Raw genomic sequence first — 18,364 nt, 5'->3', positions numbered from 1 at the left:
GAAGGAAGTGAAAGCTGGACCAAAAAAAAAAGTCTGTATGTGTATATATATATATATTTCCTTAGATGTATGTTGGTTATTGTTTTCTCCTGACTTCCTCTCACCAGACAACAACATACTTTTATTTCTCTGTAGTATCTCCTCCTTGATCTCATAATGAATTTCAGAATAATGCTTGAGGTACTGCTCCAAAAATTATATTTTGTTTCCTAAAGTCCCTTACCGCTCTCAAAAAAAGAAATATGTACAAACTCTACTGCTTCATGATGTTTTAAATCATTTATACACGTCATCATCATCAATAACAAATGTTTATGAAGTACCTACTATGTGCCTACGGCTGGGGAATAGAAAAACCAAGAGGTTCCTGCCAGCAAGGGGTTATACTCTCTCTATTCAAGGAAATATGACATACAGTCGAGCATATAAAGGTAGGGACTTCCCTGGAGGTCCAGTGGTTAAAACTCCGCGCTTCCACTACAGGGGACACAGGTTCGATCCCTGGTCGGGGAACTAACATCCTGTATGCTGCCTGGTAAGGCAAAAAAAAAGAAAAAAGAATAAAAAGGCAAATAGGTAGGCAGGTAATTGTGGCCAAAACTACAGGTCGCTTATCCAAGGGTCCGTTCTCTCCTTCTATGCCCTCAAGGTCACTGCATCTTCCTCGATGGCCAAGCCCAAATTTTGTTCTGGTGTTCATCCTGCAGTGTGATCAGGGAAGGGGACCCCCCTCGCATTCTTAGGGGGTGAGTTATGCTTGATCCAAGCCAACCATGATGACCTCATATTCTTTACCAAAGATCGGTGGAGCATAGCCTTGTGACCCAGTCCTAGACAATGAGACTGGAAGTAAAATGCACTACCCACAGAAAAGGAGGTGTCAGTTTCTTTAAACTGAACCTGTGATGTCTGGAATTGCTTTAGTCATCTTTACACCGTGAGGATCGTCACCTCCAACAAGCCGAGGGTAGTGGAGCAGAGAGATGCTACCCCCCGCCCCCAGCCCACCCCCCAAAGTGAACCTGCCTCAGGAGTTCTCTTGTGAGACGCAGTCCCATTTTGTGAAGCCACTCTTAGCTGGGTCTTCCGTTCGTCGCAGCTGAAGGCACCCTGTCCGAAGCAATGGCCACGTATGCTGGCTGCTTTACATACGTTAGCTCACTGCTGTCCATCTGCCTGCGAGGAAGACGTTATCAAGCCCATTTTAGGGATGAAGCAATGGAGTCTGAGAGGTTAATACCACATCCAACGTCACACTGGTGGAGCCCTATTTTAAGCAACATCAGTGCTCAATAAAGGTTCAATGGCGGGGGGATCCATGGCCCAGCATGGGGTGCAGCTGAGTGGCTGAAGGGCACAGCCACGTGGTGGCCGGGAAACACAATCGTCTGTGGGACGCACCCTGTCCCAACCTTCAGACAATCCCTAGACCCTCCAGCCTAAGCATCTCCCAATTCACACCAAACAACAGTTCTCTGGGTTTCACTGAAAAGCCTCTAATCGAAATCCAGGGTGAAGACTACCCTTCTGACCTGGAAGTCCTTCCTAAGATCTGACCTCAGACTCCCCCGTGGGAGAGCACAAGACAGCCCTGCCCTCTTCCTTCTCTTTAGCAGGAAGGAGAAACTGTGGCCTTGGATTCAGCACCCCGCCCTCCAGGCAAAGCCGCGACTGTGAAAAGAAATCTCTTTGGAGACAAAGACTGCCGGCTCCCTGCGGCTGTCAGCACCGAAAGTCCGAGAGCTCCGTTTCCAGCGTCCTTCACACTCCTTAGCCAAATGGAAAGCCCGCACAGCAAAGCGACGCTTATGCTTTCCCTTTCTTTTGTTCAGCGTCCATTACAGGACGGCGATGACTGCTCAGCGGGCACATTTCTCTCTGGCTCGCCACCCAGCTCCGAAGCTGGGACTCGAGGGCTGTCCTTCACCCGGCGCCACACCGCAGCCCATCCCAGCCAGCTTCCCGAGGGCGGTGTTCTAGGCGAGGAAAATTGCCCCCGAGATTGCTTAAGGCCCCTGGGGAAATGACAAGGAGCAATCAATCTTCCATTGCTAACCTTCCTACACGGCTGGGTCAGAACTGTTGTCTGCAGGAGATCGTCGCCTGGCTCCCGCGGGGGGGCCCCGGATCCGTCCACACTGCCGATGGGCAGGGGGCAAGGCAGAGGAGGTCAGAAGGAGGCCCGGGGTGTGGTTCTCACACACCTTGCCCCGTGTCTCCGTGCCAGAATTCTCCACCTGTTTGAACCCAATCACTGATATGTGACCTTGATTGTCTGCCTACACTTAACCCTCCAGGTGCACAGGATCTGGACCCCGTTCCAGCCTCCACTTAGGTGCGCTCCGTCTGGGCTTCAGCAGCCCACCCCCTTCACACCCCAAGGCCTGGACCTGGGCCAGGCCCTCTGACTGGAGTCCTTATTTGTCACAGGTGTAATGACTTTCATGTCCTGGTCCCTGGCAGACCATGAGGACAGGTGCCTTATCTGTCTAATTTGCCACTGTACCTCCAGCACCCAACACGGCGCCTGGTATGTACTGAATACTCATAAACAGGTGTTGGGTAAAGGAAACTGTTCCTGGAGCTTCGAATGTGCAAAGCACTGCCTTGGGCACTGTGAATGAACACATAACTTTCGTCATCACCATCATCATCATCACGGCCAATTCACTTAATTTGCACCAGTGACACCAAGGATTAGATACAATGATTCTCTCCATTTTACGGAGGAAGAAACAGAGGCACACACGCGTTAAGTACCTTGCTCGATGCAGGTCATCCATTCCAGAACATATGTTCGTGGACCCCTATGCTATCATGCCTCCTGAACTATAGGCCCTCTTGGGAGGCTCCATATGCCTCCAACCAGACTGTGCCCCGTTTTAGGACAGGACAGGCCTTCCATCTCCTGGGTATCTTCCCCTAGCCCGGAGCAATCCAGGCTCTCAGTTAGCGCCAGTGAGCAACTGTACGTGATTCAGTCCAAAGAAATCACAAGCCTAGCTTTCACGGGCTTGCTTTCTAAGACAAAACGAGACAGCAAGTAAAGAAGAAATGTAAATTACAGGGGAATCAGGGAATTGTCCCCCTAATTGGATAGATTCTTATCCTTTCGCTTCAGACCTTGCTCTCTCTGTAAATCTGAAGTAAGAAAGAAGGAAACAGAGGCTGGAAGGTGAGTGACGCAGGTCAGAGACTTGCCTGTGGTCTCCGAGGCCACCTGCATTCCTCAACCTTTAAGCCTGAGAATTCCCATGAGGAGCCTTGTCCATCCCGCTTGGGAGAAGCCGTGGGATTTGGAGAGAGGCGAGAACAGGAGTGGGAGTTGGCAGGGCAGGGGCGGCTGTGCTGCTCCAACATTTGCCAGCCTGCTGCAGAGCAGCTTGACTCACTGGCTCCACGACTTGAAAATCTAGGTTGCAGCCACCACTTACCTTGGCACCCTGAGCAACCGTTATCAGTTAGGTCTGCATTAGGGTGCAAGTAACCAAGCACTCCGTGAACGGCGTCCTCAACAAACCCGGGGGTTATATTCCTCACAAAAGAAGAAGCCTAGAATCAGCTGTCTATAGATGTGAGCTCGGTGACTTAATACATAAGGGACACCAGCGTTTCTGTTATGCTCTTGGCCTTCCCTTCTGGCCTCAAGACAGCTGCGGCAGCTCTAAAAGCGTGTTCATGGTCAAGGCAGGAAGGTGGGGGAGGTATTCCAGCACCAAAAATATCTGTTCCTTTTATAAAGAAGTGAAAGCTTTCCAAGAAAGTTTCCAAAAGACTTTGACTTATGAGCCAATACCTGGCAGTGGGTCACGTGGCCACCTATAATTGTGCCCTTTCGCCTTACGTATCGGGGAAGGGGGTCGAGAATGGAGAGCTGGCCGAGGTTCCCCCGAAAGCAGAGCCTGAGATGAGAATTTGGGTGCAGGTCGCTTATTGGGAAGGTGACCCCGGGAAGCACGGTGAGGGAGTGGGGAGGTGAGATAAAGAGGAGAGTGCATTCAGGGGGTGTTGATGAGCAAGTTACCACTGAGGGCAGCTGCTCCACCCCACCCGGGAGCCCCTGAGAGGCCATGTGGGGCACACATCAGAACACCCAACCTGGGGTAGCAGGGTTGAGAATTTCCCCAGGATGCTAACTCCATGGCATTTCCAGGTTGCATGCTTCCAGCAAGATCCCTGATGCCAAAGAAAGTCCATAGGCTGAGAAGAAAAGAGAAACGAGCCCTGCAGGCTTTCTAGAAAGAGCTCAGCGTAGCTGCAGGTGAACTCAGAGGCGGGCTGAGGGGATGCGGAGATAGGCATCAATAGTGATGGGCTGAGGGGATGCGGAGATGGGCATCAGTTTTGCCAGACTGACTCATTGGTATCCCCTGCTGTCCCTCCTTAACTGCACACCTCAGGGCCCAGTGCTTGGTGACCATGCCAGGGGCCGTCCCTTCAGCCCTCTCCCTGCCGGGTCCTTCTCTATATCCATCCTCTCCCCTCCACCACCTACCCTCAGATTGGCCCTTTGGTACTCCAGAAAGGGTGTGATGAACTTACACCAATATTGTAACGATATCTCAATAACCATAGTGTGTACAAGGCTCCTTAGAGTTCACCGTGAACCTTTACACGCATTATATTGTTAAAAACTCACAACGTTGCCACAATGCCTTCTGTTTTCCTGTCACGAGTAGGCGCTCAATAAATATTTGTGTTGAATGGACTTTTGCACCAAAAAAAAAAAATTGCTAATTGTGGGAACTGTAGACATCAAAGAGTCTGTTCGGAAACGTGTTCTAGAATAAAATCCATACTAATCCTAGCCAACATGGCCCCGCATGGTCTGGTAGTTACCCGCCGTGCCTTTCATCTCATCTCTCTCCTCCTGTCTACCTGCCCTCACTTCCACAGGTCACACCCTTCACTAATTACACTCCTGTACCTTGAATAGGCCATGCTCTTTCCTGCCTCTGAGCCTCTGTTTTTGCTGTTCCCTCTGCCTAAAATACTCTTCCCCTGGTTCTATCATTGCTGACTCTGACTCACCCTGAAGCTCTCAGGTTAAATGCTGCCTCTGTTGTCAAGATAGGAGTTCTCCTGAAAAACCCATTCTTTTCTCCCTTGAGAAAAAAACTTCCAGTTTTTCACTGAACCCACGGTTTGACAGAATAAGGTCTACATTTCCCAGTTAGATGTGGCCATGTGACAAAGTTCTGGCCTATAAGGGGTAAAGTGAAACGGTGGATACAATTTACAATAAATGCCCTTAATGTGGAGTCTGCCCTCAGAAGAGTAGCTGCCTCTTCCCTGCCGGCTGGAATGGGCACCAGAAGGCCGGGGCTCAAGCAGAGGAGACCAGGGATGGTTGGAAGCTACACGGAGAAGCCTCACATCCAACGTGGTGCCGGAGCCGCAGGGCAGCTACAGCCCAGGAGGCCTGGAGGCCAACAGCGTTCTCAAGCGTGAGGAAATAGAGCTGTATAAATGTTTCCATCCCCAAGATGGGCACGGACATGGTTGTGAGGCTGGAACACCAAGAGGCCTCTGGGTGGCGGTGAGGGAACTAGAGTGGACTTAATGAACCAGAGATGGTGGCAGCTCTGAAAAGATCAACAGCCAACGCATGGAGAAGAGAGGGTGTAGCAGACCGTAGTTTGAGAGTGGCCTCTACAACATTTATGAATTCACATGCTCTTCTAGTACGTGCCATTTCCCCCCTCAAGAGGTGGAGTCTTCCTCTCCACCTCTTGAAGTTCAGCGGGCTTTTGTGACCACCTTGACAAACGGAACGTGACGAAGTGATACCACACGATTTTTAAGGACTAGGTCATGAAAGGCAAATTGGCACACCCCTCCCCTCTCTCTTCATTTACCCTTAGAACCCAGCTGCCATGTTGTGAGGAAACCCAGACCACAGGCAGAGGCCACGTGTAGGCGTTCCATCTGACAGCCCCAGATGAGGGCCCAGATGACACCCAGCAGCCACTGCCTGAGGGGGCCTCGGAGAGATTCCAACCCCCAGCCTTCAAGCTACCCCAGCTGACACCAAATATCTGCGAAGCCCTGCTCAAATTGCAGATTTTACAGGAAAAATAAATATTGTGTTTGTTGTAAGTTCTGGAGTGGTTTCGTATGCAGCTGGAGATGAATAACACAATTGGGCAGAAGTCAGCGAGTACCAATGGTGGCCTGTGGGCCCCTTCCTCAGGCCGGGACCAGGGGTCAGCCCTTGATTACCCCTGGGAGAAGGGAAGGAGGATGTGAGGATGAGGGAGTGCCGCATTTACCCTGAGAGGGACCACCTTTAAACAGGAAGTGCTGAGCTGGGTTGAATTGGCACGCTGACAGTATTCACCATCAGTGGAAACGAGAGCTCAAGAGCGAAGGTAATTCTAGTTCATGCTGGCGCTTGAGCTTCCCTGGTGGCGCAGTGGTTAAGAATCCGCCTGCACTGGCAGGGGAAAGGGGTTCGATCCCTGGTCCGGGAAGATCCCACATGCCGTGGAGCAACTAAGCCCGTGTGCCACAACTACTGAGCCTGCCCTCTAGAGCCCACGTGCCACAACTACTGAAGCCCGTGCGCCTAGAGCCCGTGCTCCACAACAAGAAAAGCCACCGCCATGAGAAGCCCGCGCACCGCAACGAAGAGTAGCCCCTGCTCGCCACAACTAGAGAAAGCCCTCACGCAGCAACAAAGACCCAACGCAGCCAAAAATAAATAATTTTTTTAAAATACATAAGTAAAAAATTCTGGCATTTTATTACCAATAAAGCAGAATTCCTTCGCCCTGCCCTGCCCTCCTCTCCCACCCTTACCCCACACACACACTAGTATGGATGCTTGCTTTTAAAAACGCATGTTAATAAAAATTTAGAGGCTGCAAAAAAAAAAAAAAAAAAAGAACGAAAAAGGAAAATAAAGAGCATTAGTGTCTGCACACCAGACTTTGTGACCAAGCAAAAATTCCTACCCACTTTACAATCTGGGGCTGGATGCTTCCAACCACAGCTCTGATTCTTGCCCCCGAGCAGACACTAAATTCACACATACAAAGACTAAGTCTGCACTGTCCCTTCCAGCAGGCAATCGTGATTCAGCGGTATCAAGTCATGGTTCCTGGAACCAAGTGGGTCTCCGCTGAGTTCATTCCTCTACCAGCCCAGCCCACCTGAGGCTTCTGTCAACGGGAGAGATGGGGAAAGATTTGTGCTGGGTGGAGAGCCCCATCCCAGCTCCATTCTTGGTGGCGGTAGGGAGCACTTTGCGGCCAAGCTGCAGCCCCACCTGTCTGCAGCCTCTCTTCTTGGCCTCTGCACAGAGGGCCACATGCTGGCCCAGTGGCTTTGTGGACAATCCAGGCAGAAGGCGGTGGGATGGGCCAGTTGTGCCTCCAGGCATCCCCCACCTTCCAATTAGGAGACAGACGTTTTATGAATTAATAGTTTGGGGAAGGCAATCTTGCTGCAAGTACGCCCATGGTAACATCTATATCTTAAGTTTTTACAAAATACAGCTTTTTTACTTTGAGATACCTGAAACAGCTCTCTGTCCCCAAACATGCCTTTGGAACTCTTCGGTTTCCTCTGTGTACTAGCTGAGCAGCGCCGTATTTTTTCTTCCTCCCACAAAGTAGGTGCATATTCTCTGGAATAACACATGGTTGCCATTAATGCTCGTGATGTTTGGGGTCTGGTGTAAACCCACATTTTATCCATTGAACTATTTCTTTTTTCCAAAATAGTGAAAAGAAGTACAAAACACAAAAGCAATTACACGACTTAACTTTCCATCTCTGTCAAGCTGTGATTAAAAGTGGAAAATAATACTAGCACTTAGGTTTCTTTCTCGAAAGGCAAGAAGAAAAGGCAATTTGTCGTGATGGTTGTTTTTTCAATGCCATAAACTAGCAGTAAAGAGAAGTGGAGAGAATGATGGGGGTGCCTGAGAGCACAGGAGCTAAAACGAAAGGCCTTTTTCATGAGGGACAAGGGTTTGGTGAGCACCCAGGTCCTAGAGCAATGGGAGATGTTCCCCATCGTGTAGCTTGGGATTGTCGTTTAGCCTCTGATGGCTCATTCTGCGCTGGTAGAGTCCAAGAGAGATTCACTGTGATCTCGTGATTTATAATAAGAAACACAGATTTGGTCTGGTCCCCTTCTGGCACAGAGCTCCTAAAACCCTTGGAATTTCTTAAGCGCTGAGAGTGATAAAAGGTGTCTTTTGTTATGTTAATGAGATGACTTTTGGACACCTCATTAAGGATGGGAGCCGGTCACCAGAGGAACCGACCCTGTGATTAGCAGGTTGGAACTTTCATTCCCACCCCCTGATCTCCTGGGAGGGAAGAGGGGCTGGAGGTTGAATCAGTCGTTGATGGCCAATGATTTAATCAATCGTGCCTGTGTAATGAAGCCTCCATAAACACCCAAAAAGACAGGGTTTTGAGAGCTTCCAGGTTGGTGAACACGTGGAGACATGCGGGGAGTGGTGAGCCCAGAGAGGGCATGGAAGCTCTGTGCCCTTTCCCCACACCTTGCCCTATGCATCAATTCCATCGGGCTGTTCCTGAGTTGTAGCCTTTTATAATAAACCAGTGATCTAGTGAGTAAAATGTTTCTCTGAGTCCTGTGAGCTGCTCTAGCAAATTAATTGAACCCAAGAAGGAGGTCGTGGGAACCTCTGATTTATAGCCAGTAGGTCAGAAGAAGCACAGGTGACAACCTGGACTTGCAATTGGCATCTGAGGCAGAGGGCAGTCTTGTGGGGACTGAGCCCTTAACCTGTGGGATCTGACGCTGTCTCCAGGTAGATGGTGTCAGAATTGAGTTGAACTGTAGGACACCCAGCTGGTGTCCCAGGCACCGCTTGTTGTTGGAGCAGGTGGGGGGGGGTACCCCTCTCCCTCCACGCATTGGAATTGGAATCTGGGCACTTTCACTCACCAAGAGTCTATATCAATGAGGAGGACGAACTGGCTCCTGGTTCACCAGCCAAGCCTGTATGATCTCCCCTGGATTCCCTGAAGATTTTTAAAAACAAGCTTGGAGAGGTCCTCCCACGGCCATTTAGCTCTACTCTACACTACTTTCATCTGTCCTGATTTGCATCTGTTGCCCTGGCCACAGTTTAGGCCCTCTGAGGTCTCCCACGTGCCCATGATCCTTGGGAAAGTGGTAGAGGAACATCCTGGTAAAAGTAAAGAGGCTTATATAATTCTGTATCACACAGGACTGCATTCAGCTGCCCATAAGAGAAACTCAACAACTGTGGCTGTTGGCTTAATGGTAAAGGCACTGATTTATCTCAGGCAGTAAGAAGTCGGGGTAATAGAGTCCAGGTCTGCAAGGGTGGCCCACGAAGGCCAAGAGGGAGCCTGCCTGTCTCCCCCTCCTGGGAACGTGGCAATGACGCGTGCATCTCCAGCCCCAGCCCCTCACTCCAGCCAAAGGAGAAAGCAGCAGAAGAGGCAATGATAGGTGACTTCTGACTGTGTCCCACTGGCTGGACTGGAGTCACACGGCCACCTCTCCTGCACAGATGTCTGGGAAAGCGCGTTATTGAATGTAGAGCCTTGCTCTAAAGGACTGTCAGCAAGAGGAGAGTTGAAATGGGTGTTTAGGGACCCAACAACCTACCATACCTGCCCTGGTCTCTTTTGGACTGATGGTGTCTTTCTGTCTTTCTTTTTTAAATGAGATGTAATTGACATATAACAGTATATTAGTTTCAGGTATACAACATAATGATTCCATATTTGTATATATTGCGAAACGATCAGCACGATGTAAGTCTAGTTAACACTCATTACCATACATAGTTACACAATTTTTTGTGTGTGGTGAAAACTTTTAAGATCTATTCTCTTAGCAACTTTCAAATACTGCAATGCACCATTATTAACTATTATTAATGTATAGCATAGTCACCATGCTGTACATTACATTCCTATGACTTACTTATTTTAGAGCTGGAAGTTTGTACCTTTTGAGCCCCTTCACCCATTTCACCCACACCCCCATCCCCTGCCTCTGGCAACCACCAATCTGTTCTCTATGAATTTGGTTTGGTTTGGTTCGGTTTTGTAGATTCCACATATAAGTGAGATCATACAGTATTTGCCTTTCTCTGTCTGACTTATCTTACTTAGCACAATGCCCCCAAGGTCCATTCATGTTGTCACAAATGGCAAGATTCCCTTCTTTTTTTTAATAGCTGAATAATATTCATATATATATATATACCGCACCTTCTTTAATGATGGTGTAGCTTCTGTCTACACTTTGCTTCAGCCAACAGGCTGGACCATGTACAATTGAGAAATAGATCCTAACCAAACTCCTCAGGGTGTTTCTTAAGTCTTATTTTACTACTGACATAGGGTTGAAAAACAAAAAGGTCGTGTCCGTTTTGTTGTTTGAGGGGCAGGAGTAGGAGGGAAGTATCCTATCAAATATAGAGGGGCTGAGAAACACTTATACAGAATCTCCACACTTCTGCCAATCTCAATTCTCATGGTAAGATTATTCAGCATCCAGAGAATTGCTGAGCTAATTAACCTGTAGAGTAGTAAAAGCTGCTTTCCATGATAAGACATAGAAATCCCCATGGAAACTGGCTTACATGCTGATTGGGGGATGTACTGGTTCACGTAACCTTCAAGTCCAGCGTTAGATCTGGCTTCAGGAAAGCCCTGACCCAGCAGCACCATGATATCTCCCGTGGCAGACACCATTGATGCCCCATTCCTTACACCCTGGGCCTGCCTGAGTTCGCGGGCAGCTATGTGAGACAACTCACCGTACTCTGACAACTTCCTTCCTCCAGCATCCACATATCTTTGACGCTCTGCCTGGATACCTTCTCCTACAACAGGGGAGCTGATGCTACTGCAGGCCGGGAATTGATACTGGGGAGACACCGCCTTTCTCCGCAGCTACATACGTACGTGGCTTGCGTTCTATTTCTATTGGACAGCGCTGCTATAGATTCTGTGCAAAGTACAGCCTGTGCACCAAATCTGGCCCACTACCTGTTTTTATAAATAAAGTTTTATTGGAACCCAGCCACACCCATTTGCTTAGATATCGTCTGTGGTTGCTTTGGCTGCAAGGGCAGAGTTGAGTAGTCACAACAGAAACTGTCTGGCCTGCAAAGCCTGAAACGTTTCTTCTCTGGCCTGTCACACAAAAAGTCTGCCGATCCCTGATAGAGGATATTGACCCTAAGGATATTTCTAGGCTGCAAAAATATTACTGGCTTTCAGGAAAGAAGAAAGGTTTGGTTATTTTCGGAATATATGAAAAATACATATTTAATATGCGTGTGTGCACATCACGTGCGACTGGTGTGTGTGTGTATTTTGGGGTGGAAAAGGGAAAGACAGAAGCCATGTGGAAATTAATGCAGACAGCAATGTGGACCCTTCAGCAGAACACTGAAGTCCCTGCTTCCAAGTGATGACTGACCCGACGTAAATTTTGACTAAAGTGAAAAGCGTTTCTAACACACTCTTAACAACTTGCCAGAGAAGTACAAAAAAAAAAATTCTTATTAGGCTCAGCGTGGCAAAGTAACTTGCTCAAAGCCACACAGCTTGTGGTCTCCGATCTTCTTTTAAAGGAAACTATCTTAAACCTCCCCTTCTCCCCCCAAAAAAGGTTACCAAATAAAGGAAAGGTGACAGAATGTAGCTATTATTTCAGTCTGCCCAGAACACATTCTCATATCCCTTCTTCTGAGACCACCCCTACCACCTTTGATGAATCACTCTAGCCCTAGGCGTCTGGTATGTGGCCGTAATAACATCCCTGGCTACTCCCCCAGGAATGAACACACAAAGTAGGCTAGAGCTACTCTACTTCCTCCCGGACAGAGCAGTTGGCTCAAGAGGTAGGCATGTGACCCAAGCCTGGCCAATTGGAGACCTTTCCCAGAATTTTCTAAAGAGTGGTAGCTGTAAGAGTGTAATCCTGGGCTCTTTATTCCACTTACGATCGCTATGGAACAAATTATGTCAAAGCATAGTGGCATAAAAGAACCGTTTATCATGCTCACAGATTCTGTGGATCAGGAATTTTGACAGGGCACCATGGGGAGGACCTGTTCCTGTTCCCCAATATCTGGGGCCTCAACAGGAAGGACTCAATGGCTGGGGGCCAGAGTCATGTGGAGTCATCTTCACTCACATGTGGTGGCTGATGCTGGCTGTTAGATGGGACCTCAGCTAGGGCTCTTGGCCAGAACGCTTTCATGTGGCTTCTCCATGTAGCTTGGGCTTCCTGACAGCATGGCAGCCTCGGACTTCTGCCATGGCAGCTCAGGACTCCAAAGGCAATGTTCCAGCAAACAAGGCAGAAGCTGTATCGTCTTTTATGACCTAGCCTAGAAGTCACACAGTGTCACTTCCACTGTAGTCACAAGCCCACCCATATTGGAAGGCAGAAAACACAGACCCTACCTCTCAATGGCAGGAATGTCAAAGTCACACTGTAAGATGAGCAGCTGGGATGGGAGATATTGTTGTCATCACTTTTGGAAAATATAATCTGTCGTTCTCTTGGTAGTCATTTTCTCTGCAAAAACAAGGCCAAGTGCCTCAGTGAGGGACCATGGAAAGAGGATCTGGCAGGTGAGGCCCTGGTTCTTAGAATCACTCTGTACATTTTAGAAGCTACCCCAGTCATCTGACCCCAAAGATTTCCTTTTGGCTTAAAAAAACTTTAAATGGGTTTCTAACACTTGCAACCATGAGTCTGGCTGATAAAATAAGTTAATTATTGATTTTGAAACTGAGAGAAGACTTCGTTCATTCACCAAATATACATAAATATGTATACATGGTAATGTGCTAAGTACTGTGGGGGAAGACAACACCATGAGTAAGACACAGCCCTGAGTCACCCACAAGGGGTTTACAGGCTGTATTAGCTCAGGTTGCCATAACAGAATACCACAGGCTGGGTGGCTTAAACAAGAGAAATTTATTGTCTCACAGTTCAAGAGGCTGGTAGCCCAAGATCAAGGTGTCGGCAGGTTTGGTTTCTTCCGAGGCCTCTCTCCTTGGCTTACAGACGGCCACCTTCTCGCTGTGTCCTCACATGGCCTTTCCTCTACGTGTCTAAGTTTCCTTCTCTTATAATGACACCAGCCAGTTTGGATTAGAGCTCCCTTAATGGCCTCATTTCAACTTAATCACCTCTTTAAAGGCCACATTTCCCAATGCAGTCACATTCTGAGGGATTGGGGGCTCAGGCTGCAACATATGAATTTTGAGGGGGACACAATTCAGTCCATAACACAGGCTTTTAGGGATGATAATTGTGAGAGACTGGAGTACTGTTCAGCAAATATTTACTCCCCTCCCCCTCCCTCTTGGGCTGTTGTGCTCCCCTGCTCCACTGACCTTGGGCTTGACCCTGTGACTTGCTTTAGTCGATGGAATGTGAGCAGATATGATGCCAGCAAAGGCTTTAAAGGTGCTTGTGTCGTTTGGCCTGCCTTTTGCTCTCTGGTGATCTGCCATAAAATGAGGATGCTCCAGGAAGCTGCTGGGCCAAGGAGGATGAGGAGACATGTGGAACAGGCCTGGACCCAAGCTACAGAGTACAGCCAAACTCAACTGAGATCATCAGAACCCCAGTCCCCGACCCCTACCCCGTGAACAGGAAATAAACATTTTAAGCCGCTGAGTTTGGGTGTGCTTAAAACTTTTGTTACACAGCATGATTGCAGCAATAGCTGACTAATGTGATAAGTAATAAAGTAAATTACCGTGCCATGTAGACAAAAAGCTTTTCCTCTATGCTGAACTTTATTTTACCAAAGATTTCAAATAGACAGAACTCCTTTTTTTTCTAATGGTTAAACAGATGAGCCATAAATTATTTTGAAAATCTAACGTACTTGACATGGAGGAGAAGGTTTTTCCAAACACACTGCGTATGTTTTTACTTTCAAGAGGATTATTACTATTTCGTGAGTGTCAGCAAGGCACTAAGTGCTGACCTGGGATTCCAGGAAGCACAGTTCATGCACAGAAACCTCAATACTGGAGTCACCTAAGGACCGTCAGACAGATGAGGTCATAAGCTAAGAACTTCTTAAATATGTGAAAGGATTGTGAGTAATTATGTAATTATGTTGGTGATTAAAAGACCAAGTTGGCATACCTTCAGTCTCAGGTATGGCTCCCTACATATTTCCAAATTGAAATTTCTCAAAGCTTGCACGGCCCTGGTATGTCCAGTTTCTTATTTCTAATCCTAGGAATCTGCTCCCAAGGTTGGAGGCTCATCTTACATCTAGTGGGGTCCAAACGCTGGAAGCACCATTTATCCATTCTTATTTTCCTGATAACCTGCCAGGATCTAAGACTTATAATCAACTGCATGGGATTTTGAACATTAGTTGAAATTACACTTTATATGGCCTCCGGATCATCTGTTTTATTTCATTTAGGCTCACCCGTTTCCATTGCATCTATAAGCAAAGGTCATGACCTCTTTTGAAAAGGGCTCAACGGAAGGGAAAATAGCAAGTCTACGTGTTGAAGTAAAAGAATTTGGTTCATAAAATAAAACTAAGGCGACAGAAGGCAAAGGGAGTTTCCGCTCTTTGAAAAGGGGCTTTCTCAGCACAAGCTTGGAAAAAAATGTTGATGATTTATGCAAATTAGAGAGGAAATGTGCCCCGAGGGATCTTGGCACAGAAGCTCAAGTCGGAATTCTGGATTCGAGGCTGGCGGTGTCTCTGATTCACTCTGTGACTAGGGCTGAGCCATTGAACCTCTCTGTTTCTAAATACCCTCATCTATAAACGCGGGCTAACAACCCTGTTCTTCCTGCCCCTGAAGGGGAGGCAGTAAAAATGAATGCAATGTCGGGGAATTACTTCTAAGAGCCACCGATTAGAACTACAGCATATGGTCTTAATGGGAGCTTGTTTCTGCCACAGATTTTTCCCTGGTCCCTATGATCACTCCAGCTAGAGTGCCACAGAAATCAACTTCTCTCTTCAGCTATCTTCACATGCCGCTCTTAAAAGCACAGAGGTCTTTAAAACAGAACTCCTGCCTGCTCTGGGTGTGCATTACGAGGCCACGGCTCCTGGCTCTTTTCGACACAGGGCCACGCAGCCCAGATTTTCCGAGATGGTGGTGATTTAAACTATTCTGTCCCGTTGTCAGACCACGTGTCGTAACATGCGTCAGATCGTGTGTCCTGATCGTTGCTTCAGAAAATACGGTCACTCACACCTTCACGGGAAAGGAAGCACCTGCTTGTTGCCTAAAGTCCTCTTTGGAAACGGATGGAAATAAGCAATAAAGCTGTAGGGACCAACTGATTGAGCAGTGGATATATAAATAGTGGAGGGGGAGGGGGGAGAGTGTTAATTTGACTCAATCGTTACTACGTGCCAGGGTCGGGTGGGGCGAGTTGTCTGTTTATTAAGTAGCTAAGTTTGTGCTGGGCACCGGGCTACCAACTGCGGTTACAGAAACTGATAGACAACATCCCCGGCCTTGGCGGCTTACAGTACAGTGAGGAACAAAGGCAGGTAGCAATTAACAAGCCAAGGGCATGCTTTCAGGCCGTCACGAGAGCAAGGACAGTTTGTGGCAACACAGGGAGAGCTTCACAGAGGTGGTGACACCACGGCTGAGCACTGAAGGACGAGTTTTGGTGGGGGGCGGGGGTGTGTGCTAAGAAGGAGCAGGCATTCCAAGCAGGGGGGCCCTGCAAAGACCTAACCGCAAGCTCTGTTGGTGTCCCACCCGTGTCCCTCCACCCAACCCAGAAGGCACCTGAAAAGATTTCCCAAATACAATGAGGACTTCCTGAAACCATCAGAGGGAGTTCTCAGGCCTCTGAAGCGTGCTCAGCTGGCCACCATATGGGCGAGCAGATCCTAAGTGCTTAGCTTCCCAGAAACAACCCTCAACTAATGCGGAATGAGAGCTGGGGTGTGCTGGAGCAGTGGTACTAGCTCTGGAGAGCCTGAGAGCCTGACTGTTACATATTCAGAAAATTTGCAAGCCAAGTGTTAAAACATTGGTAGCTTCCAATCAGCCACAGTGGGAATATTTATATCGTGGCCACTGGCAAGCACTACAAATTGGGACTTTCTTTGTTCTCCCAGAAAGCTGGTTTACCAGCTGGATGGGAGTTGGTGGATAAATACTCCAGCTTCCTCACCCCTCACCGGGGCAGTGCTGAGGGGTGTGCTACACAGTATCTCAGAGAGGCACCAGCAGAATTGAGCCCCAGTTGCCCATATCGGTAACCTGCTCACAAACGTACCGTATATTGGCCTTCCTCCCTTCCCTGTCTTGATTCTCATTCCCTCACTGTGCTTCCTGGGATCACCTCTCTTATGGCGCCAAATCCTTGGCTCAGGGTCAGCTTTGGGAGGTACCCAAATTAAAACAGGCATGGAAGCAAGAGCCGCGATTGTGGAGGGCTATTATACTAGGCAGAGGATGTTGAACTTAACCAAGGTGTCTCCGGTCTTGAAAGACGGAAACAAAGGGAGGCAGGAGGATGGCAGTGATGGTTTCGAAACATGAATGTACTTAACCCCACTGAACCGTACACTTACAATAGTTAAGATAGTCGGTTTTATGTTATGTGTATTTTACCACAATAAAAAAAAAAGTGGGGGGAAAAATCGAGGTGGGAGAACCAAGAACTAGGTCAGCGGGCGAGTCCAGGGAAGAAATGAGAAGAGTGTTGGACACCCACGGGAGGTGCCACCCACAGAGGACACGATGAAGCTGTCCTCGCCACAGCGCTGTTTGTGGATCAAACTCTGAGCACGGCCGATGTCGTAGGAGCAGATACCAGAAGAGGAGGACGAGACCCAAAGGAAGATTGTATCAAGGAAGACAAGGTAAAGGGAATGTCAAGAAGGAAGTGTCACCAGGGTCACAGGCCAAAGAGAAGTGGTTGTGAGGATTAAATAGGTTAGGGTTTAGTAGCTGATACGAACTTCTCATTGACTCCTCACCAGAGCCCTACATTAAATTCAGTGACCTCGATGAACCCCCTTATTAATTCTAATAGTTGGACTGTAGGTTCTTTTGGATTTTCCATGTTTACAAGCATGTCATTTGAGAATAATGAGAGTTTCACTTCTTCCTTTCCAATCTGGATGCTTTTTCTTTCTTTTTCTTGTTTTATTGCACTGGCTATGACCTCCAGAATAATAATGAATAGAAGGAGTGGTAGCAATCATCCTGTCTAGTTCCCGATCTCAGGGGGGAAGCTTTTAATATTTTACCATTAAATACAGTGTTTGTTGTAAGTTTTGTTTGTACATACTCCTTATCAGATGAAGGAATTTCCATTCTCTTCTAATCCTGCTAAGCGTTTTTACCGTGAATGGGTACCAAACTGTATTTCTGTATTTCTCTGGGCGACCCTGGGAAAGTAACTTAAAACTGTAAAATGACCTACTGCTTTTGCATTAGATATAGCTGGTTTCAAATTCCAGCTGTACCATTTTCTAGCTGTGATTCTAGGCAATTTAATTAAGTTTCCTCATATAGAAAACGGAGACAATTATAACTCCCTCGTAGGAATCTGAGATTATTTTTTGTAAGTTCAAGAGCCCAAGAGGCTGGTTTTGAAGCAGGACTAGGATTTAACATCCAGAGCCTATGGAATTAGCTCTCTGCAGAGGCTGATGTTTCCAAGAGCCTTTCCATCTCCTGCCCCTTGCTGAGGATTTCCCAGAATACTTCTGATGATGAACTGGGGATGGACCTGAGCTCTCCGAACCACGTCCTTGCACTTTGCCCCCCAGGACTAAGGGAACAAACATATAAGTGGTTGGTCCACTGTGATAGCTAGTCTCCAGAAATGCCCCCACCCGTGACCCATGCATCCTGGTATTCACACCCCCACGTAGTCTCCTGCTTTTGAATCTGGGTGAGCGCCAAACTCTCCTGTAATTAGGTGAATCCGCAGAAGTGATACCACATGATGTCCAAGGCTAGGTCAGAAAAGGCTTTCTAGATTCTATCTTGGTCTTTTGGAACTCGGGCAACCACGGAAAAAGTGATACTATCCTAAGACCACCATGCCGGAGAGGCCACAGATAGGGACCACATTCTACAGTCCCAGCTGAGCCCAGCCTTGGAGCCATCCCCACCAAAGCACTACACTTGTGCATGAAGCCAACCTGGACCCTCCAGACCAGCGCATCCACCACCAGAGTGCCACCGAGAGCCCCTAGTTGACCCCACATGGAGCAGAAGAATCACCCATCCTAGTCCCGTCCCAATTCCTGGCCCACAAGATAATGAGATACAGTAACATGGTTGTTATTTTGAACCACACATTTGGGGGTTGTTCATTGTGCAGCGATAGATAACTGGAA

At 47.9% G+C, this 18,364-nt stretch overlaps 1 long non-coding RNA gene across 1 annotated transcript; it reads right to left on the bottom strand.

Annotated features, from left to right (window-relative positions):
• Positions 1-7,518: 7,518 nt before the first annotated feature.
• LOC112409631 (uncharacterized) lies at positions 7,519-13,472 on the bottom strand. The gene is made up of 3 exons (XR_003005185.1): positions 13,389-13,472; positions 12,444-12,558; positions 7,519-7,630 (listed from the first exon to the last, which is right to left on the bottom strand). It is a non-coding gene; the product is annotated as an uncharacterized LOC112409631 (long non-coding RNA).
• Positions 13,473-18,364: the final 4,892 nt, after the last annotated feature.

Source organism: Neophocaena asiaeorientalis, unplaced genomic scaffold, assembly GCF_003031525.2.
Source record: "Neophocaena asiaeorientalis asiaeorientalis breed wild unplaced genomic scaffold, Neophocaena_asiaeorientalis_V1.1 scaffold312, whole genome shotgun sequence".
Taxonomy (NCBI): domain Eukaryota; kingdom Metazoa; phylum Chordata; class Mammalia; order Artiodactyla; family Phocoenidae; genus Neophocaena; species Neophocaena asiaeorientalis.
The sequence above is the reverse complement of the archived record's forward strand: the minus strand, read 5'-3'. Positions and strand labels throughout refer to the sequence as shown.